The sequence below is a fragment of the Uloborus diversus genome, chromosome 5 (assembly GCF_026930045.1).
Source record: "Uloborus diversus isolate 005 chromosome 5, Udiv.v.3.1, whole genome shotgun sequence".
Lineage (NCBI taxonomy): Eukaryota > Metazoa > Arthropoda > Arachnida > Araneae > Uloboridae > Uloborus > Uloborus diversus.
In genome coordinates, this window is record NC_072735.1 from 13,437,894 (window position 1) to 13,456,252 (window position 18,359).

Genomic DNA, 18,359 nt, shown 5'->3' on the forward strand with positions numbered 1-18,359 from the left:
CATAATATGAAAAACTAATCCATAAAAAAGCATCAAGGACTTATTCAGTAAGTTACCGTCCTATAGCCAGGACTAAGGCAGAAATACACGAAATACATTATTGTATTTCGTGTATTTCTGCCTTAACCTTGGCTATAGGGCGGTAACTTACCGAATATACCTGTCTTGCCTTCAATATTCGAGTTGAACCGAACCATTGTTTCGGTCACTCGTCTGGTCAGTGCCAATTCTGTTATAGCTACCAGTTTGGCACTCTTGGCTTCCTGAAGAGGTGTTCCACCTCCAGTTCAGTCACTCCTATGCCGGGCTGATGAGTGCTACTAAGCACGAAACTGCAGTCCTCGGCTGGAATTGACTGAGCTGGCGGTGTATGTCATGCATTAAGGAATTGTTGATCTGGATAATCATCCTTTACTAAAAATATAATCATTAATACTTATTTTATTGCATGCAGTGATATTCATTTATTCTTTAAAAGTTCATATTGAGAAAATAATTTATGCCTACAGTTAGACATGATTAGAGATGCAGATAAAGATATTTATCAACAAGAAAACGTCTCTTGTGAAGTACAATCTTTCATCAAAATTTTATTTGTGAAATGTGTTCTTTTTTACTGACTTACTGATGAAAATTCATATATTTGCTTTGTTTGTTTAATTTTCTTTTTGTTTTTCATTTTTTTTCTCGTCAATGATCTATTTCGGTTGAAATTATTTTAAGAAAAGAGAAAAACAAAACAGAAGCTTTCGTATAACTTATCTGATGAACCGTTAATGCGAAAAAATATTACATCCAATAACCCCCAGATTACAATCATCTCAAAACATGTTTTACTTCTAATGTAAAACACAATGTTTGATGCTAGGCTATAACAACTACTACTTTTGGAAAATTGATACTGTAGAGAAAAGAAAAATAATAAAACACTACCAAGAAAGGAAACATAATATGTCGTTGCTTCACAATAAAAACTTCAAACTTTTTCTAAAATGCAAAAATCAATTTTTGAGAGCAAATATTTTTAGAAAGAAAAAGTTGCAGGAATGTAAGGAATTTCCAATCACGCCTCGTCCTACGCGGGAGATTTATTATCAGGATATACTACAAGCAAAACACAAAAACGTGTCAACGATTTTATAAAAAAAAACTCCACAAGTCTCAGGAATTTAACAATGTTTTTAGCCGTTCGTGAGCGGTTACTTTACATCACTTAAAGCTTTAGTTGATGTAATAATGGCGAAATATTGGAGAGCCCGTGAACGAATGGCTTGGGCTCCAATGTTCGGCATTTGAGGCAGTTAGAAGCAAAAGAATGTAAGTGGCAAAATTAAAAATTTTTAGATATACAGTACAAATTGTAGGTGAACCTGTGCCTATGTGCCGTTATACACCATGATGTAGAAAAAATTTTTAATGAAAGCCTACCAAGGACCTTATCTTTAAACGCGTTTTACTCATAACTCGAAAGTGTACAATTACATCCTTTGCTTATCACTGCGTCATTTGCGAAATAATAATTTTTAAAAAATGTGTAAAAAGTAGGCATTAAAACTTTTTCTTCCGTGCGCCAACTCAGCTTATTTTACTTACTAGAGATTTAGAACGATCTTCGATTTACCAAAAATTGAAAGATTGCGCGTATTTTAAATAAAGCACCTAACTGCAATAAATTTCGAGAAAAATCCAACAGAGATAACTTACTGGTAGAAAAGTTTAAGGAAAAAAAATATTGTTATTACATTTTCAAATTAAATAAATAGTTATACCAAAAGCACAAAAAGTTTTTTTTTTTTTAAATCTTGAAAATTTAATTTTTACTGTCATTATTTCATCATGCGCACGTTAAGGCAGCAAACATCCTATTAGAGCCTTTGCTTATGATTATTTGTGTTGAATCTTGTGTCATGCGTTCCAATTTGTATACGTGCAAAAAAAAAAAAAAAAAAAAAAAGAGGAAAGAAAAAAAAAAATTAAAACAATTTCTGTCAATCGCTCAAGAAAAAAATCTAATCTTAGTCAACTTTTGAAAATGAAAGTTTGTACATTATTATAACTGTATTGAATAAAAATTAAGAACGAAATTGAAACTTTAATATTGTACTTTAAAATGACTTTTGCTTTAATTTATGAGCCACTTGAAAAAGGAAAACTAAGTACTAAATATTAAGAAGTTTTTTTTGTAAAAATAAATGTTCACAGAATTTACAATTTGTACTAGAAATCAAATTGTTTGTACTTTTCTGGCTCTTTAATTTCACTTTATTTTGATTCAATTAATGAACCAATCTCCCATTTTTGACAACGTTAAGTTTATGAAAAACTGTAATTTTTTTTTACTTACTTATTTTCTTTTTTTCAAATATCATGTTTTATTTCCCGAAACTAAAAACTAGGAATAAATGTATGATGTCCACAAACTTCAAAATTACTAATTAACAAAATAGTACTAACATTATTAATGTTAATAGCTTTTCGAAATGTTGTTGGTGTTCCGACAAAAAGTTATGAACTAAAGTTATGTACAATATTCAAATATCAAATAATTGAATTCGTAAAAGGAAAGAAACAAAATAAAACTCAAGCAGAATATTTATCTTAAAAAAAAAAAAAAAATGAGTGAGGGAAATGTATGACCATAGTTAAATTTTTCGCCATTGTTTCTCAAATTATTTAGTACGGATAACAAAACATAAGGTATACTTGGTAATCGAAAAATAGAAAATTCAGTAGTAAAATAGTTATATTTATTTTTGGTGCTATTGTGCAAACAAACCTTTCAAAATAAGTTCGTGTTTTTTTATTTTTTGTTTAGCTTTAATGTTGCTCCATTTAATAAGTTAAAATTGGATTATATTGCAGGGTAAAGAAAAATAATAATAAAGTAACGGCACCGTCATAGATATGCTTAAGACATCGTTCTCAGGTTAACTAAATTTTCTCAGACTTTTAATCTATTTGACCTTTGAAACTATTTTTCTCGCACACAACAACATCTCATCTGACGTTTGACTGCTTCTGGATCCTCTGAATGTGTTACCTCTATTTTTATTTGATCAATTTCGAAAAAAGGTCTGACCCCCTCCCCCCCCCCCCCAGTAGCTGACAACAAAAAAGCAGATGATACCCAGCAACAGACAGGTTAAGAAAATAATGAGTAATAGACGATATTTCCTTTTCTCTCATCAAAATGTGCGTAAGTTCTTTATTTTTTGAATTAAAGCCGTATTGAATTCAAACGAAGATGGAACACCAACAGGTCTCGTGGTGGTTGTTCATAACCTTCCAATAAAATTCACTCTGATAACCCTAGAACTCTGCACTGTATTCATGGGTCTCAGCAACAATAGTTTTATACGCCTAAACGGCTTATTATTTACATTCAACCTTATGACTGTCTGTTCCTGGACCCATGTCTGTTACTGGTGACTTTATCCTACTTTAATGTTGTTAAGTATTGCTTTGTGTATTTTCTGAAAATAAATTCAGTTTATCTGACACGACCATTTCTAGTTTTTAGTATGCCTATAACTAAGAGATTGTGGCCATAACTGTTCAAGTCAGTATAATCCGATTCATTTCAAAACACATCAATACATCATAGTTGAAAATCAATGAAATGTGTTCAGATATTATAAAAACTATATCTAAGTTCTAACACCATGAAAATTAGTTTTTTTTTTCCATGAATTATAACTTAAAAATTTACAGTTCAACAACAGTCGAAATTAAAAAAAAACACGAATCTATGCCCATAACTACTGTTAGGACAAACCTAACCTGGCAGGGTCGTACTGCGGCAATTTGGATATAGTAGTGATCACAATGCTGTTAGATTAGCTAACACCCAAATATAGTTTTCTAATTTATTTAACTTGATATTTCCTATTGGGGCGTGCTTTTTTTACATTTTTTTAATTATATCAAATCTTTCTTCCTACTTTTGAAATTTAAGATTTTTCAATTTTTTTACGGAAAAGTAGGCAAGAAACTGAGATTTGTCCAAAGATTTTCAGTTTAATGATCAATGCAACACGTTATTTAAACTTCGATTAGCAATCATTTAAAAGCGAAATATGTCTATGTAGATTCTAAATATAAGAATGGGGTCATTTCCAAAATTTTAGAAGTATTTTTTTCTGAAAGAGCATGCTTAAATTCATAGGATTTGACCATTTTTTAAATAATTTATTTTAGTTTAGTATTAAAAAAAACTTAAATCGGTGCACTTTCATTGTTTACACTTCTGTCGTGTGACAACACAAATGATGAAATGCCATTCAATGTTGTCATTCACAGAACAAAATATTTAATTCGCATCTTTACTCACGTGTATTGGCAACGATATGGTTGATAGCAAGCGTAGAGCTCAATTTTAATTCGCTGCTTGATTATCATAACGTGGAAACGTAGTAGAAAGATGTGCCAAATTGCGTCATTTGTGATGTCATAAAGACCACGCCTTGTTTGAAAATTCGGACCTTTTAAAAAATTAATTAAAAAAAAACTGTTGGGAAAAATGAAAGTATTTTCTGGGTCCATGTTATTCTTTTTACGACTAAAAGTAGTAGTTTTGATTGAAGGAAACCACCCCATTCTATAAAATACCTTTTGACGAGAAAATTAAGAATTTTTACAGTTAAAAAATTATTTTTTTCTTATTAAAAAAACTAAAATGTTACATATTGCATACCTTATTACTGCAATGAAGGACGAGAAATTTCAACAACTTTAAATAATCAAGAATATCTCCATACTTTTTGAATTACAGAATTTGCTACGCTTGATATTCAATACTCTTTTTATAAAATAAAAAGGAGACAAACGTTGTTATAGCCTTGCCATTATTTTTTAGCAGGGTCTACTACAATTCCTTCGGAAGTTACTTTTATTAAAGTAAGTGAAAAGTGTGTCAAATTAATACACATGGTCCAAAGTTACTCAAAAGGACTATCAGAGCCAGACAAGTGCGATACTGCTCTATACTTTCTACTAGATTGCTTCTTTTAAGGACCTCCCTTTTATGTAAATTCTTAAGATGATTTTATAAACGTTTACACTAAACAATAGATCATGCTTCTAATATTTATAAAACACTAGGTGATTATAGGCACTGGAGAAAATTCATTTAAAACACAAACTAATTCAGCTTACATTTTTTTTTTAAATAAATATTTTGTTCCTTACCTGAAACGTTTTTATAATGATAATGCGTGTGTACTTTTTGCAGTTCTAAGAATATTTTGACGATATTTTACTTCGCATCAGTCACTTCTAGCACAGCCAGATATTTCGAATGCGCTACTGCCTCTGGTTCTGTTTTAGCCGTTAGAGCCAGTAAATGGATATAAAATTATGTATTAGGATTGGCAGAGTGGGCAATGAATGTAAAATTCAAAGGTTCTCGACCTTGGGCTCTCGTCCGAAAGTTTTTTTTTTTTTTTCATAGACGCCATTTTCACTTTGCTGTTGCTGCCTTTACATACATGCCTTAAACTGATATTGTAGTAAAAAGGAAAAGCAGGTAGTTTGAAAAGAGTGACAATAAAAGATAATTACACATATATCTTGAATATTGTTTTAAAATAAATGTTCCTGATTAGTTCAAGATTAAAGTAGTTAAGATTATTACAAGATTAAAGATTAATAAAATCCAAAGGTTCTCGACCTTGGACTTCGTCTGAGAGTTTTTTTTTTTTTCATGGACGCCATTTTCACTTTGCTGTTGCTGCCCTCACATACATGTCTTAAACTGATATTGTAGTAAAAAGGAAAAGCAGGTAGTTTGAAAAGAGTGACAATAAAAGATAATTACACATAGATCTTGAATATTGTTTTAAAATAAATGTTTCTGATTAGCTCAAAATTTCATAAGCACCGCATACTATTTACTTAAACCCCCTATCTGTTCATTATATACATATTCGTTTTTTCTTCATTTCTATTAATGTTTTATGCCATTTAAATTTTTGTTCATATATTCCAGCTTCAATTAGCAACTACATCTGAAACACACTCTCTATGGTTTGTACACCACGAATATTACTTAAAGGTTATAAAGATATATATTAAACTGCTGAGCATCTGAAGATTTATTTTATTTTCCATGTTTATAGTTTGGCAGTTCTGGCAGCTCATCTATCAAAAGACACCATCCATCTTATTTATTTTGGATCATGAACTTGCTATTTTTTCCATGTTAATACTCTTTGGTGTCAATCTGAGGTTTTCTTCAGCTCAATTCCCTTAGACTAGGAGACAAGAGTTAGTACTTTGGGGAACATCAGCAAAAGATAAACACCGTCGAAAGTAAATAAGTCAAATTTTTTTCTTAACACAATTTGAAAAAGTAAAATAAAACTTCTTGCTTTGCCAAAGTGTTAATAATTTCTTATGTGTAGTTATACGAATATGAAATAAACTAAAACAAGAAAGAAAATCACACTTAAGTTGAAGTTTAAGAAAGAAAAAAGGAAGAAAATGAAAAATAAAAGTGTCACATCAATGTGAATATGCAGGACGTTTCGAAATAATCCATGCCACTCTTAATTGAAAAAATAAATAAATAAAATAAAGAAAATACATTATATTTTTACTTCCTTTTACAAAAAAGGAAGTATTGAACCCGCGAAAAAAATTTCACCAAAAATACGGCCTTAATTTCCATTTTGCTCACCCCGAATTAATGTTGATTTTTTTTCAACCCGATCACACCCGGTTAAGTGCCTAAGAAAGTATAAACGTTCGAAATATCCATTTTCACAATCCCCGAGTTAATTACAACGACTTTTCTCGTGACGTCCATATGTACGTATGTATGTATGTGCGTTTGTGCGTATGTGCGTATGTGCAGGTGTGCGTATGTGCTTGTGTATGTCGCATAACTCAAGAACGGTATGTCCTAAAAAGTTGAAATTTGGTACGTATACTCCTAGTGGGGTCTAGTTGTGCACCTCCCCTTTTGGTTGCATTCGGGTTTTTTTAAAGGTGTCTTTTGCCCATTTTTAAAGGAAAATAATTGTTAATGTCGATGAAAACTCAAGTGGTGTTATAATTTGGCGGACACTTGGCGATATATCGCCGGTCATTTGGTCGCCAAGTTGGAAACAAAACTTGACAAATTACACGGGGGGGGGGAGAGACTCAGACCCTACGAGAGGTCATGTCAGTCTAGTAGGGCGAAATGAAAAGTTTGGTGCCTTGGCTGTCGGCGACCATAGGAGAAACTGGGGAATGAGGTGTACTTGTTGAGATCTTTCGAACAAAATAAAGTTCGTTCAAATCGGACTATTCACTGAAAAGGGTTTAAGGGACCACAGGCAGGTAGACCGGGCGACAATCAGGAGAATTTTAATCATTCCAAAACCCTTACCATTTTTAACTTCTCGATATTTGCTTAGTTATTGTATTTATTTTTAAACTTTTACACGTAATTTGCAATATATTTACGATGCATTAAGCCACTTTTAATGCCTTTATTCATCTTATTTTTTACTTTAACCGGAAAGTAGGCAAAAATCGTAAACTTATGGGTTGATCCTGTTTTGACATACGGCACACGGGTAAACGCCTTTTTCGCATTGGAGGATTTAAATTTGTTTTGGTGGTGTCAAAGTTGCAAATTTATGAAAAACATGAAAGTTAACTGACTATTTTAACTGAATTAAGGATAAAATTAGTTTTAAATATCGTATTTGTTTCCCGTGCTGCAATTACAAAAAAAAATGTACTATGAGTTTATCTTAATTTGTAATGTTTTATTTTACAGCAGTTCAAGCCTTGCCTTTGTCTGAGGTTGATAGGATGTAGTTTTTGTGTTGTTTAAAGGCTAAGAACATGTCGCTTGTTGGACGGTTTACTGGAAAAGAAAATACGTTTTAACTTTACCGGAGCAGTACTCAATGGTGCAAACACTCCAACAGTACTCTGTAGCCGCAAGAAACTGTTTAGTGCATTTGCGGTTTTAGACATCGTGGACCCTGGTCTCATGGTATCTGTTGCCTGCTTAATTTTACTTCCTAAGCGTGAGTTAAAGCAAACCATTGTGTCACCAAGAGTTAGTTTGTTTAAAATCATTCTCTGGGTAACGCTGTTGGAAGAATATGTTTTGTTCGCATTTCAATGAAAAAAACGCCCCCCCCCCCTATATTATTTAAACTTTTGTCTAATGCCATCACAGGAGATTTCCTATTTTTTAAGTCCATCAGAAATTAATGCGTATAATTAATGCAAAAAAGAAAAAAAAAATCATCATTTTAGTATAGGCGATTAATTACAACACGTAACTCAAACTCTCCGACGTAAACATGTTTTTTTTTTTTTTTTTTCAAATTATTTGATGCTGTACGTTACACACTACTTTGCTACTTTATGTAACATTTTAATAAACAAAAAGAGACGAGTTTTTTTTAGATTCTATAACCATAATCTTTAACCCATTTTTATAGCTTGTTACTAGCATTTACGCTGGCATAAAATTATCCCAGACTTTTCTATAAGGTGTATATAGTTTTTTATTTCTTTTTAAATATGAAATTAGGTAGACTTTCATCCATTTGCATTCGTTAGCAACAAAATCCTAAATCTTCTTTTTTGCAAGCATACATTTTAAACTTAGAAAAAATAAAGAATACAACTCGGGAAACGGAAAGAAAACGATGAAAAATATCATTGTCAAGCATAATTAGAGTGCATGCTGTTAATTGCATCAAAAATGCAAATTATTCTTTAGAACTACTTTGTTAGTAATGGCATAAATCTTGGAATGCTTTCTACATATTATAAAAAGGTTTAAAAGAAATACTTTATAACTGTGTCAAACAAATGTAGTTTTAACAAATATATAATCTCTTGCGAATAAATATTAAGTAGTTTGTATTTAGAGAGGTATTTATTGTATGTTAGTTTACGTAGATAAAAAGATTTTAAAGCGAAGTTCTTTTCAGGACAAGCACAAAGGGAAATGTTTTTCTACCATTTTGAAATGTTATATGAAAGACCATGTGAAGCAGTGTGAAGCAAAAGGATGTAAGTGGACATTTTCAAATTTTGAGCAAAACTCATTTGAATCCGTAAATTTTGATTGAAAAGTTTTGCTAAATCATGCTGTATAACATCCCGTATCACGGTTCCTAATACTATATCTCTCCCGAGAACAGAAAAGAGAGGTTCACCTACCATTTGTCCTGGATAATTCCCAATTGTTAATTTTGACTCTTCCCGTTGCTTTTCACTACCTCATATTAGATGTAGTTAATTCCAAAAACAATATCTATATGTTATTTTATAGAAACTAATTTGAAATTTCTCATGTCACGTCATTGTTCCGTCACTGCAATTTTTTTTTTCTTTCCATTCACTTTGTGAGTTGATGGAGAAGTCACTGCAACGTCATCGTACCGTCGTCGCAAACTGACATTCGTAAGTTGCTCCAACCTGTAGATTACATAAACGTTTCGTCAGAATACCGTGACAGGTACCAGAATGACATCATGTGACAGGGACCCTATCATGTGACTTTTACAGAAAGGTTTACATTTTAGTGACGGTTTTGTTTCGGGTCGCAAATTGGAATACTTCTTGATTTCCATACTCAATTGAAAAAAAAAAAATCCGAAAAAAATATTACATTTTATTCATTTATTTTAAAACTTAGGACGATAGGTTATTTATCATAAAAATATGAGTCAGATTCAATGACTGAAATATTTTGTTCATTCAGTTGTGCCTGAAAAAAAAAATTCAGGCTGAATAACTGTTTTCGGGAATACAACTGTCATTGAAAATATACACTTGACTGGAAATATTGAGTTATAGATGCATACAAAGAGCATAAAACAATTAAAACTAAAAACAAAAAATCCCTAAAAAGTTCATAAAATGTTGAAAAACACCTAACAATTTAGTTATTCAAAGGGGGCTTGTTTTTATGTGGTAACAATACCACAGAGTTATAAGTTTTCTTTCATTTTGAAAAGCTATATCTATTTTGCTTCAATTTATGAATCAGGGAAATGGCGAAGGTTTATTATTGATTTTTACACATTTTTGTAAAAAGAAAAAAAAATCTCAAAAATGCATGTGTTTTCATCAGAACGCACACTGAAATGACATTTCGCCAAAAATGAGTGTTAAAATTAATTAATAAATTTAAAAAACGTGAGAATTGATGTTTACAATGAAGAAAGAGTTTTGCTAATGCTTCACCATTAGAGCGTTCACCAACATCTGCAGTCTCACTGACTGCAGGAGCTTCAGTAGAGCTTTGAACGCGACGAAAATTAATAGGAGCAGCATTTAATGAAAATATAAATTTAAAAAGTAAGTAAAACAATTATTCATCTTTCATTTCGACATTCGTCATAAACTGTAATAGGGTGCTATTTGTAGTCTTTTCATAACTAAATGAAACAATTACCACGAGCTGTTAAGGAACCAATTTAGAAGATTGCTACGCCATGAATAGTTAATGCTCATTTTGCTAATGGATGTGCTACCACATTGTTTGTGGAAAATGTTTTAAAATAGGCAAATCTTTCACAATTACTTTAAGCATGAATATATTAAAAGCATGTTGTGAAGCATTAAACATAAAGCATTATTTTATATGCTTAGTTTGATGTACTTTTTAAACGCGTCCACGATGCAGCTTATTCAGAATGCATCAAACATCAAATATACTTCTTAATTAAGATATGTAGTGTAGTGCTGTGAAATTCCCATTTCTGTAATTATCAAGCAAAACAACTACAGTTAGATAAACTATTATGCGAAGATTATTGCGCATAATAATCATATATCATAAGGTCTAAAAATTACTTTATTTTGAGACCTATTAATTTAATACAGAGTTAAAGAAAAGTCTTGTTTGCACTAAGATTAGCGATTATAAAATAAATATAATGAAAGAAAAAATAAACGATAAATCAAGTTTTAATACGTCATAAATATTTCACAATGAAATGGTTACACAAACGGCTTGTGAAAATACTTGTATATCAGATGTTTTTGCAGTGTAATCTGTTTTCAATAAAATGACGAATCAAGCTTAATAATCAATATATAACAGATGAAACAATATTAAAAACATTCCCTTTCTACATAGAATAGATGATGCAAAAAAAAATGATTAAAGGAAAAAATACACAATGCATATTTTAAATCCCTGTAAACGTTTCCTAATTCAAATGTAATAAGAAATCCTTTATTTTAGATGTAATTTGCAGTTTAATCTGGTTTTTTTTGAAATAAAATGACGAATCAAACTTATAACTAAGTACATAAGAGATATAACTATCCAACAGATACATACTATTTTTATTTTAAAAACTCCATTTTTGAGCAATCATTATTGCTTATTGTTCTCACTTGACTGTTTTGATGTCCTATCATTTTATTTTCCCACCGCCACCCTCCGCACCATCACCGTCAACCGGATCCTCACGATGCTGCTCCTATAGCGAAAGCCGTCTCTAGGTGGCATCCATGTCCTACACACACGCGCATATGTACACAACTACACATGCACGTACACGCATATACACACAAACACATACACACACATACGCAAGCACATACACACACAAATATCTACAGACACCTACACATGCACACACACACAAACACGCTCATACACACACAAATATCTACAGACACCTACAAATGCACACAAACACAAACACACACTCATACACACAACTACCCACACATTCATGCCTGCACACAGACACAAACACATATGCCTACACACACATACACATACCCCTACACACAACACACAAACCCCTACACACAACACACATACCCCCCACACACACTTGTGATTGCGAAAAACATAATTTGAATTCAAAATGTCAAAATTCATTTTTTTTTTTTAAATAATTTCGTTTTTACTTATTTTAAGAATATTCACATCTTGAGTGACGACAAACATTTCAGTTCTCCAAAAGATTTTGATACTGAAGCAAACAAAATTCCTTCGTCAATATTAAAATTTACTCTAGATATTTTTTTTTCAGTGACTCGTTTGTGAGAAAATTTTTCTTGAAAGGAAAAAAAAAAATATATATATATATATATATAGATATATGAGCCGCTCAGAAGCCAATGCGGTTAAGTCCAAAACACAAAAATTAAGAAAATTAATGTTTTTTGATACATTAGTTTTTAAAATTCTTGGTTTATTAATTTAATTAGAAAAGTGTATGAAATATTTTTTCGAGGTGTAAACTCTGCAAAAAGACAAGATATGTACAGGATGTGTAAATGAAAACGTAAGTATGTATTGAAATAATGACAGCATCTTAAAAATTTTAGGACTTATACCTTTTGGTAGCTGAAAAAGATAAGAAATTCATGTAAAAATAATAAAATAACAATTATTTTCATAAGTTTTATGTTCATTCATCATAACAAACACCATCTTCTTCCGAGTTATTTAAATGTAAATCTTGATCTCCACGTGTTGTCCTTAATGTCCTGTAATAGTCGTGTTTAGTTGGAGGTATATACTTTAATAAACATACATCTTTTTTTTTTGTTTCTCTTGAAATTATTCTGCCATTAGGATATAATATAGGTTGAGTTATATTTTTTAACCCTTCAAGCGGCCGTGACGTAAAATTCCATCACCCAGCGATGTATTGAAGAGCGGCCGTGTCGAAAAATTTGGCCTTGAATATTCTGCTTCGAGAACGGTTGCGGCGTAAAATTCTATGGAAGAATATTCATGGCGAAATTTTTCGACACGGCCGCTCTTCGATACATCGCTGGGTGAAGGAATTTTACGTCACGGCCGCTTAAAGGGTTTTAAATTTACTGGCCTACTTATTTTTATTTTATTTTTTTAATATCAACTACATGAAAGGTATCATCCTCGTCAAAATTATGTTTGAACTTAATGCTGCTTGGGTTTGACCTTTCCAATTTTATCCATCTCATATTAAGCCAATTGACTGTTAGTCCACTTGTTGATTTTTTTCTGTTGGTAACAGCTTCTTCTAATAGTTTTGTGGGAAGAAATTCTTGTGGATTCATTTCGACAACTCTGAAAGGGTTCTCTCTTTTACTATTTTGTATTATATGATACCAGTTACTAGAGTTATGAATATACGGTTTTTTTTTTTTTTTTTGCATAAGCTTCTATAACTGCAAAATCAACATCATTGGGCAAATAACTGTGCCCACTTAATAAAAATTTAAGCTCAATTGATTCAGCTTCTATATCTTCACTCTGAACCAATTTCAGTAAACTTAACACAGTTTTTATATTTCGATTCTGTCTTGAACATGAATCTGAATACATTATAATTTTTTGAAAATCCTTTGCGTACAATTTAATGTGTTAAGTTAAACACGATGAGACACTTCTTGTGAACCCCGCGATGCTTGGGTTATAGGCCAGACATATATGTAGCCGTCATAAGGCTTTAAAATTATGGCAACCAAGATTGTATACATATAAGTTTCTCTTGTAATAAGCCACTGATGTGGATAGTTTCGGAAATGGTAATGTTTTTTCTAAATCAAAACTAAACACGTATATTTCGTCTGAAGCTCTTAGTAGATCATTAGCCATACTATTACGGGCAATTTCTGCATTTCGCAAGTGTTCGACATGTTCAACTTCAGCTGCATTTTTTTCTTCATCTATTGTAGATTGTTTTTTTGTTACCAAATAACCAGATTTTGCACAAGTATCTTTTGAAGGTTGCTTAAAATGTAAGTTAAATTTTGACGAAAATATATGGTAATAAAACTTTTCCTTTACTGGTACAATTTGCTCTTCATTACATTGTTCGACATACAGGTTATACATTTTTGCAATAGAAAGATCTGAATTTAAGTATCTGCGTCTGGGATTATGACTTCTTGTACTATGAATTTCTTGTTTTTCAGTGTTGCCAACAAATATCGAAAGAAGAAGAAGAATTTAATTTTTATTTCAAAGTTTATGTAAAAAAATATTGATAAAAGTTGGACTTATTCACAATGGCTTCTGAAATTATTATACAATATATTCAGAAGCTATTAAAAAAAGGGTTGTCTAACCTAGAAAAAATTAACCAACGATTAAATCCTTTAATAACTAAGAAGATTATTATTTATTCTATCAAAATTTCCAAAAATCAGAAAATATCAAAAAATGGACTTAACCGCATTGGCTTCTGAGCGGCTCATATATATATATATATATATATATATATATATATATATATATATATATATATATATATATATATATATATGTTAAAATCCATGTCAATTCAACAAGAGCTGTAGCATGATGGTCTCGGATTTTTTTGAGTTCAACATATGTTAAAATTAATAAAAAAAATAAGAAATACGTTGGTTTCCCCCCCCCCCCAAAAAAAAAAATTCCTAAAATTATCTCAGGAATAGTAGAACCTATTTTGTTGCGGCTTGCTTTACTTAAAAAGATATTTTTCTTGTTTAAAGGCAAATGCTACATTTTGAAATATGTGCTTTAGTTTTTTTTTTTTCTTTTTTTTTCACATTCGTTTAAAAAAGTTTAAAATAATGTTTTAGATTTTTCTCAAATATGTCAATTTCAAAAATTTTCATTTTTTACAGTTTAAGTACCATTGAGCACTACATTCCCTGAAAAGAAGAGCTTCCACTTTTTCGTTTAACAGATTTTAGAGGGATTTGAAAAAATGAGGGTTTTTAAGGAACTCTTTACGTAATTGCAGACCTGTAAATTCAAAAAAAAAAAATCGCAACAAGTGGCCAGAAAACACTTTAAATTAAGTTATATAGCGACGTTTTCATTTTGAGTCACCATTTTATTCAGGATATGAAATTTAGTGAGAACATTTAGCTTAACGATTCTTCCGGCGCTATGCTGAAAGGTTGCGTGGGGAAATACAGCGAATCGGCAGGAGACCGCGTTCTAGTTTTCATAAAAAATAAAACTCCTGATAAAGTAGAGACTCAAAATGAAAATGTCGCTATATAAACTAATTAAAAGTGTTTTTTGTCCACTTTTTGCGTTTTTTTTTTTTTTTTTGAATTTTCTAGTCTGCAATTATGTAAAGAGTTCCTTAAAAACCCTCATTTTTTCAAATGCCTCTAAAATCTGTTAAACGGAAAAGTGGAAGCTCTCCTTTTCAGGGAACGTAGTGCTCAGTAGTACTAATAAACTGTAAAAAAATGAAAATTTTTGAAATTGACATATTTGAAAAAAATCTAAAACAATATTTAATACTTTTTCTTTTAAAAAGACTGAAAAAAAAAAAAAAAAAAAAAACTAAAGCACATATTTCAAAATGAAGCCTATGTTTTTAAACAAGAAAAAATATCCTTTTAAGTAAAACAAACTGCAACAAAATATATTCTGCCGTTCCTGAGATAATGTACTTAAAAGATTTTGACGAAAATCCCAAAGGAGAAATCATGTTAGGACCGCCATCTTTGGCGGCCTGTATCTCGGCCCAGAAATATTTTTGGGAAAACAAAGGGGAAAAAAACGTATTTCTTGATTTTTTATGAATTTTAACATATGTTAAATTTAAAAAAATCTGATACCATCATGTTACAGCCCCTGTTGAATTGACATGGATTCTACCATCTATATAATTTTTATTAAAGGGAAACTTTATTAAAATATACCATACATTGTGTTTCGGTATTACAAGACTCGCTCTTCTCGTATAAAAGTTGTTTAAGCTTCTACATGCAAAGGATCAGACAAAGTGAAGTATGAAAAAGAGAAACAAAAAGCTCACTAAGACTAATTGTCTCCGTTTTCTCCCAAAACGGCGGTGTTTTATTTTCACATCTAAAATCTTTTGAGCAATCACGATTGCTTATTGTTTTCATTTGACCGTTTTTGATGTTCCGTGCCTTTTTCAGCTTGGACCAGAAAAGCCTCTGCAGCACCACCGCCCGCCGTCATCTGCAGGCGGCGCGGCGCGGCTGCTCTGGTCCTGAGCTATTCGCTTCTCCTGGTCGGAGGCGTCCATGTCCTACACACACGCACGCTCACACACTCACACACATACACACACATGCCTACGTGCATACACACAGGTCTACGCACACACACAAGCCTACACACTTTCACACACAACTATGCACACGTAACCGCCCAGGAGGAGAGGCAAGCATGGGGGGGGGGGGGGGTTACAGGAGCTGTTTTTAGAAACAATAACTCCAATGAGTAGGGTCCTGTCTCAGTTTGTGATTGCGAAAAACATAATTTGAATTCAAAATTTCGGAATTCAAATTAGAGTTTTTTTTTTCCTTTCAAATATCTATATAGTCATAAAGTCGTGTCTGTGTAAATATTGAAACCTAAACTAAATATCGTCTTTTTTTTTTTTTTGCAAACTTAGCTGTATTTTCTTCCTAAATGACTGTGGTTTAAGTTTTAAAAACACTTTACGTAGATATTTTAGCTCTATTCCTACTTAAAACTTAAAATATGAGTGGTGGATTGGTTAAGCCTTTGTCTCTAACGTCCAAAGGTGCAGGTTTGAACCTGACTCTTCTCGGTGGATTTTAAAATTTCGGAATGTCAACAGTGTCCATTCCGTATGGTTATGTGGAAAATAAAAGATTCCTCTAGTATTTCTGTGACTCTGATTGCTTTTGAAAAAAAGAAAAAAAAAAACATTTTACAGGTTTGTATCAAGGATCACCCAGGTCCCTCCATCTGGTGGAAAAACCGGACGTCAAATTCTAGTGGTACTGGTATCCTATAATAGTAGTACCACATGAAAGAATGGAAGCTCTATCTGAGAGTATTGCCTTAGGTTTGCAAAAGGTACAGCCTCAAACACAATCATATTGAACCAAGAAAAGAAGTAAGTATTTATTTTGAATTTTGCATTTCGCGATTTTTTAACAAAGTTAATATAAACATTTATGTATAGGTTTTTTTTTTCTTTTTGCTCCTTTTTCAGTTGTAAGTTTAGAAAGATTACGATCAATAGAAATAAAGAGGCATTTTTGATAGGACAATGTAAAAACTTACTTCAAGAGAAAACAAATATTACATTTTAATAAAAAACAGATCCCGCCAAAAAAAAAAAAAAAAACGTCCACGCTACTTCTCAGAAATTCAGAAAAGAATTTTTCCAGTTTAGAATATTACAAAAAGTTTCTAGAAATAAATTCGAGTAGGAAAATTGAATGGAATTGGATTTGCATGCAGACGATTTTTTTTATCTGTAGCGTGCCCTTTCTCTTGTTGTATGAAAAGGTTAAACCTTATTGAATAAACTGCATGGCATCGCTTTCAAGTTTCTTTTAGTTGATATTTTCAGAGTTTTTATCCTTCAAAATAAACTGAAAATGATTTCCTGTGCTGTATTTTATTTTGAATAAAGTAGGGAATTTTATATTCCGAACATGTTTTATTAGAAACTCAACACATTGATACATCGTAAGGGGCAAACAATAGGTGTCTGAAACATGCTTTTGAAAGTTAAAAAAAGTAATAAAATTTGACTGTGTAATATAAATTTTATGAGATTCAAATGAAACTAATGCTTTAGGATAAGGATACGAAGGTTAGTTTTCGTTGACACGCATATGTTTTTTTATTTGCAATCACGATTGATTATTGTTCTCACTTGACTGTTTTAATGTCCTTTGATTTTATTTTCTCACCGCCACCCTCCGTACCATCACCGGCGACCGGCTCCTCACGATGCTGCTCCTCTAGCGAAAACCGTCTCCAGGTTGCGTCCACTCACAAGCATGCAAACACACCACACACGCGTATACACACACACATATATATACACACAAACACATACACACACATACATACACAATTACATACAGACACCTACACATGCACACACACACAAACGCATACACACACATACAAAGAACTACCCACACATTCATACCTGCACACAGACACAAACACATATGCCTACACACACATTCATACACACAACTACTCACATACGTATGCCTGCACACAGACACAAACACACATGCCTACACAGACATACACATACCCCTACACACAACGCACATACCCCCCACACACAAACACACACAATTACAAACAGACACCTACACATGCACACACATACAAACACATACACACACAATTACATACAGACACCTACACATGCACACACACACAAACGCAGACACACACATACAAAGAACTACCCACACATTCATGTCTGCACACAGACACAAACACATATGCCTACACACACATACCCCCCCCCACACACACACATTCATACACACAACTGCTCACACACGTATGCCTGCACACAGACACAAACACGGATGCCTACATACACACACACACACACTCGTGATTGCGAAAAACATAATTTGAATTTCAGATGTCAAAATTCAAATTAATT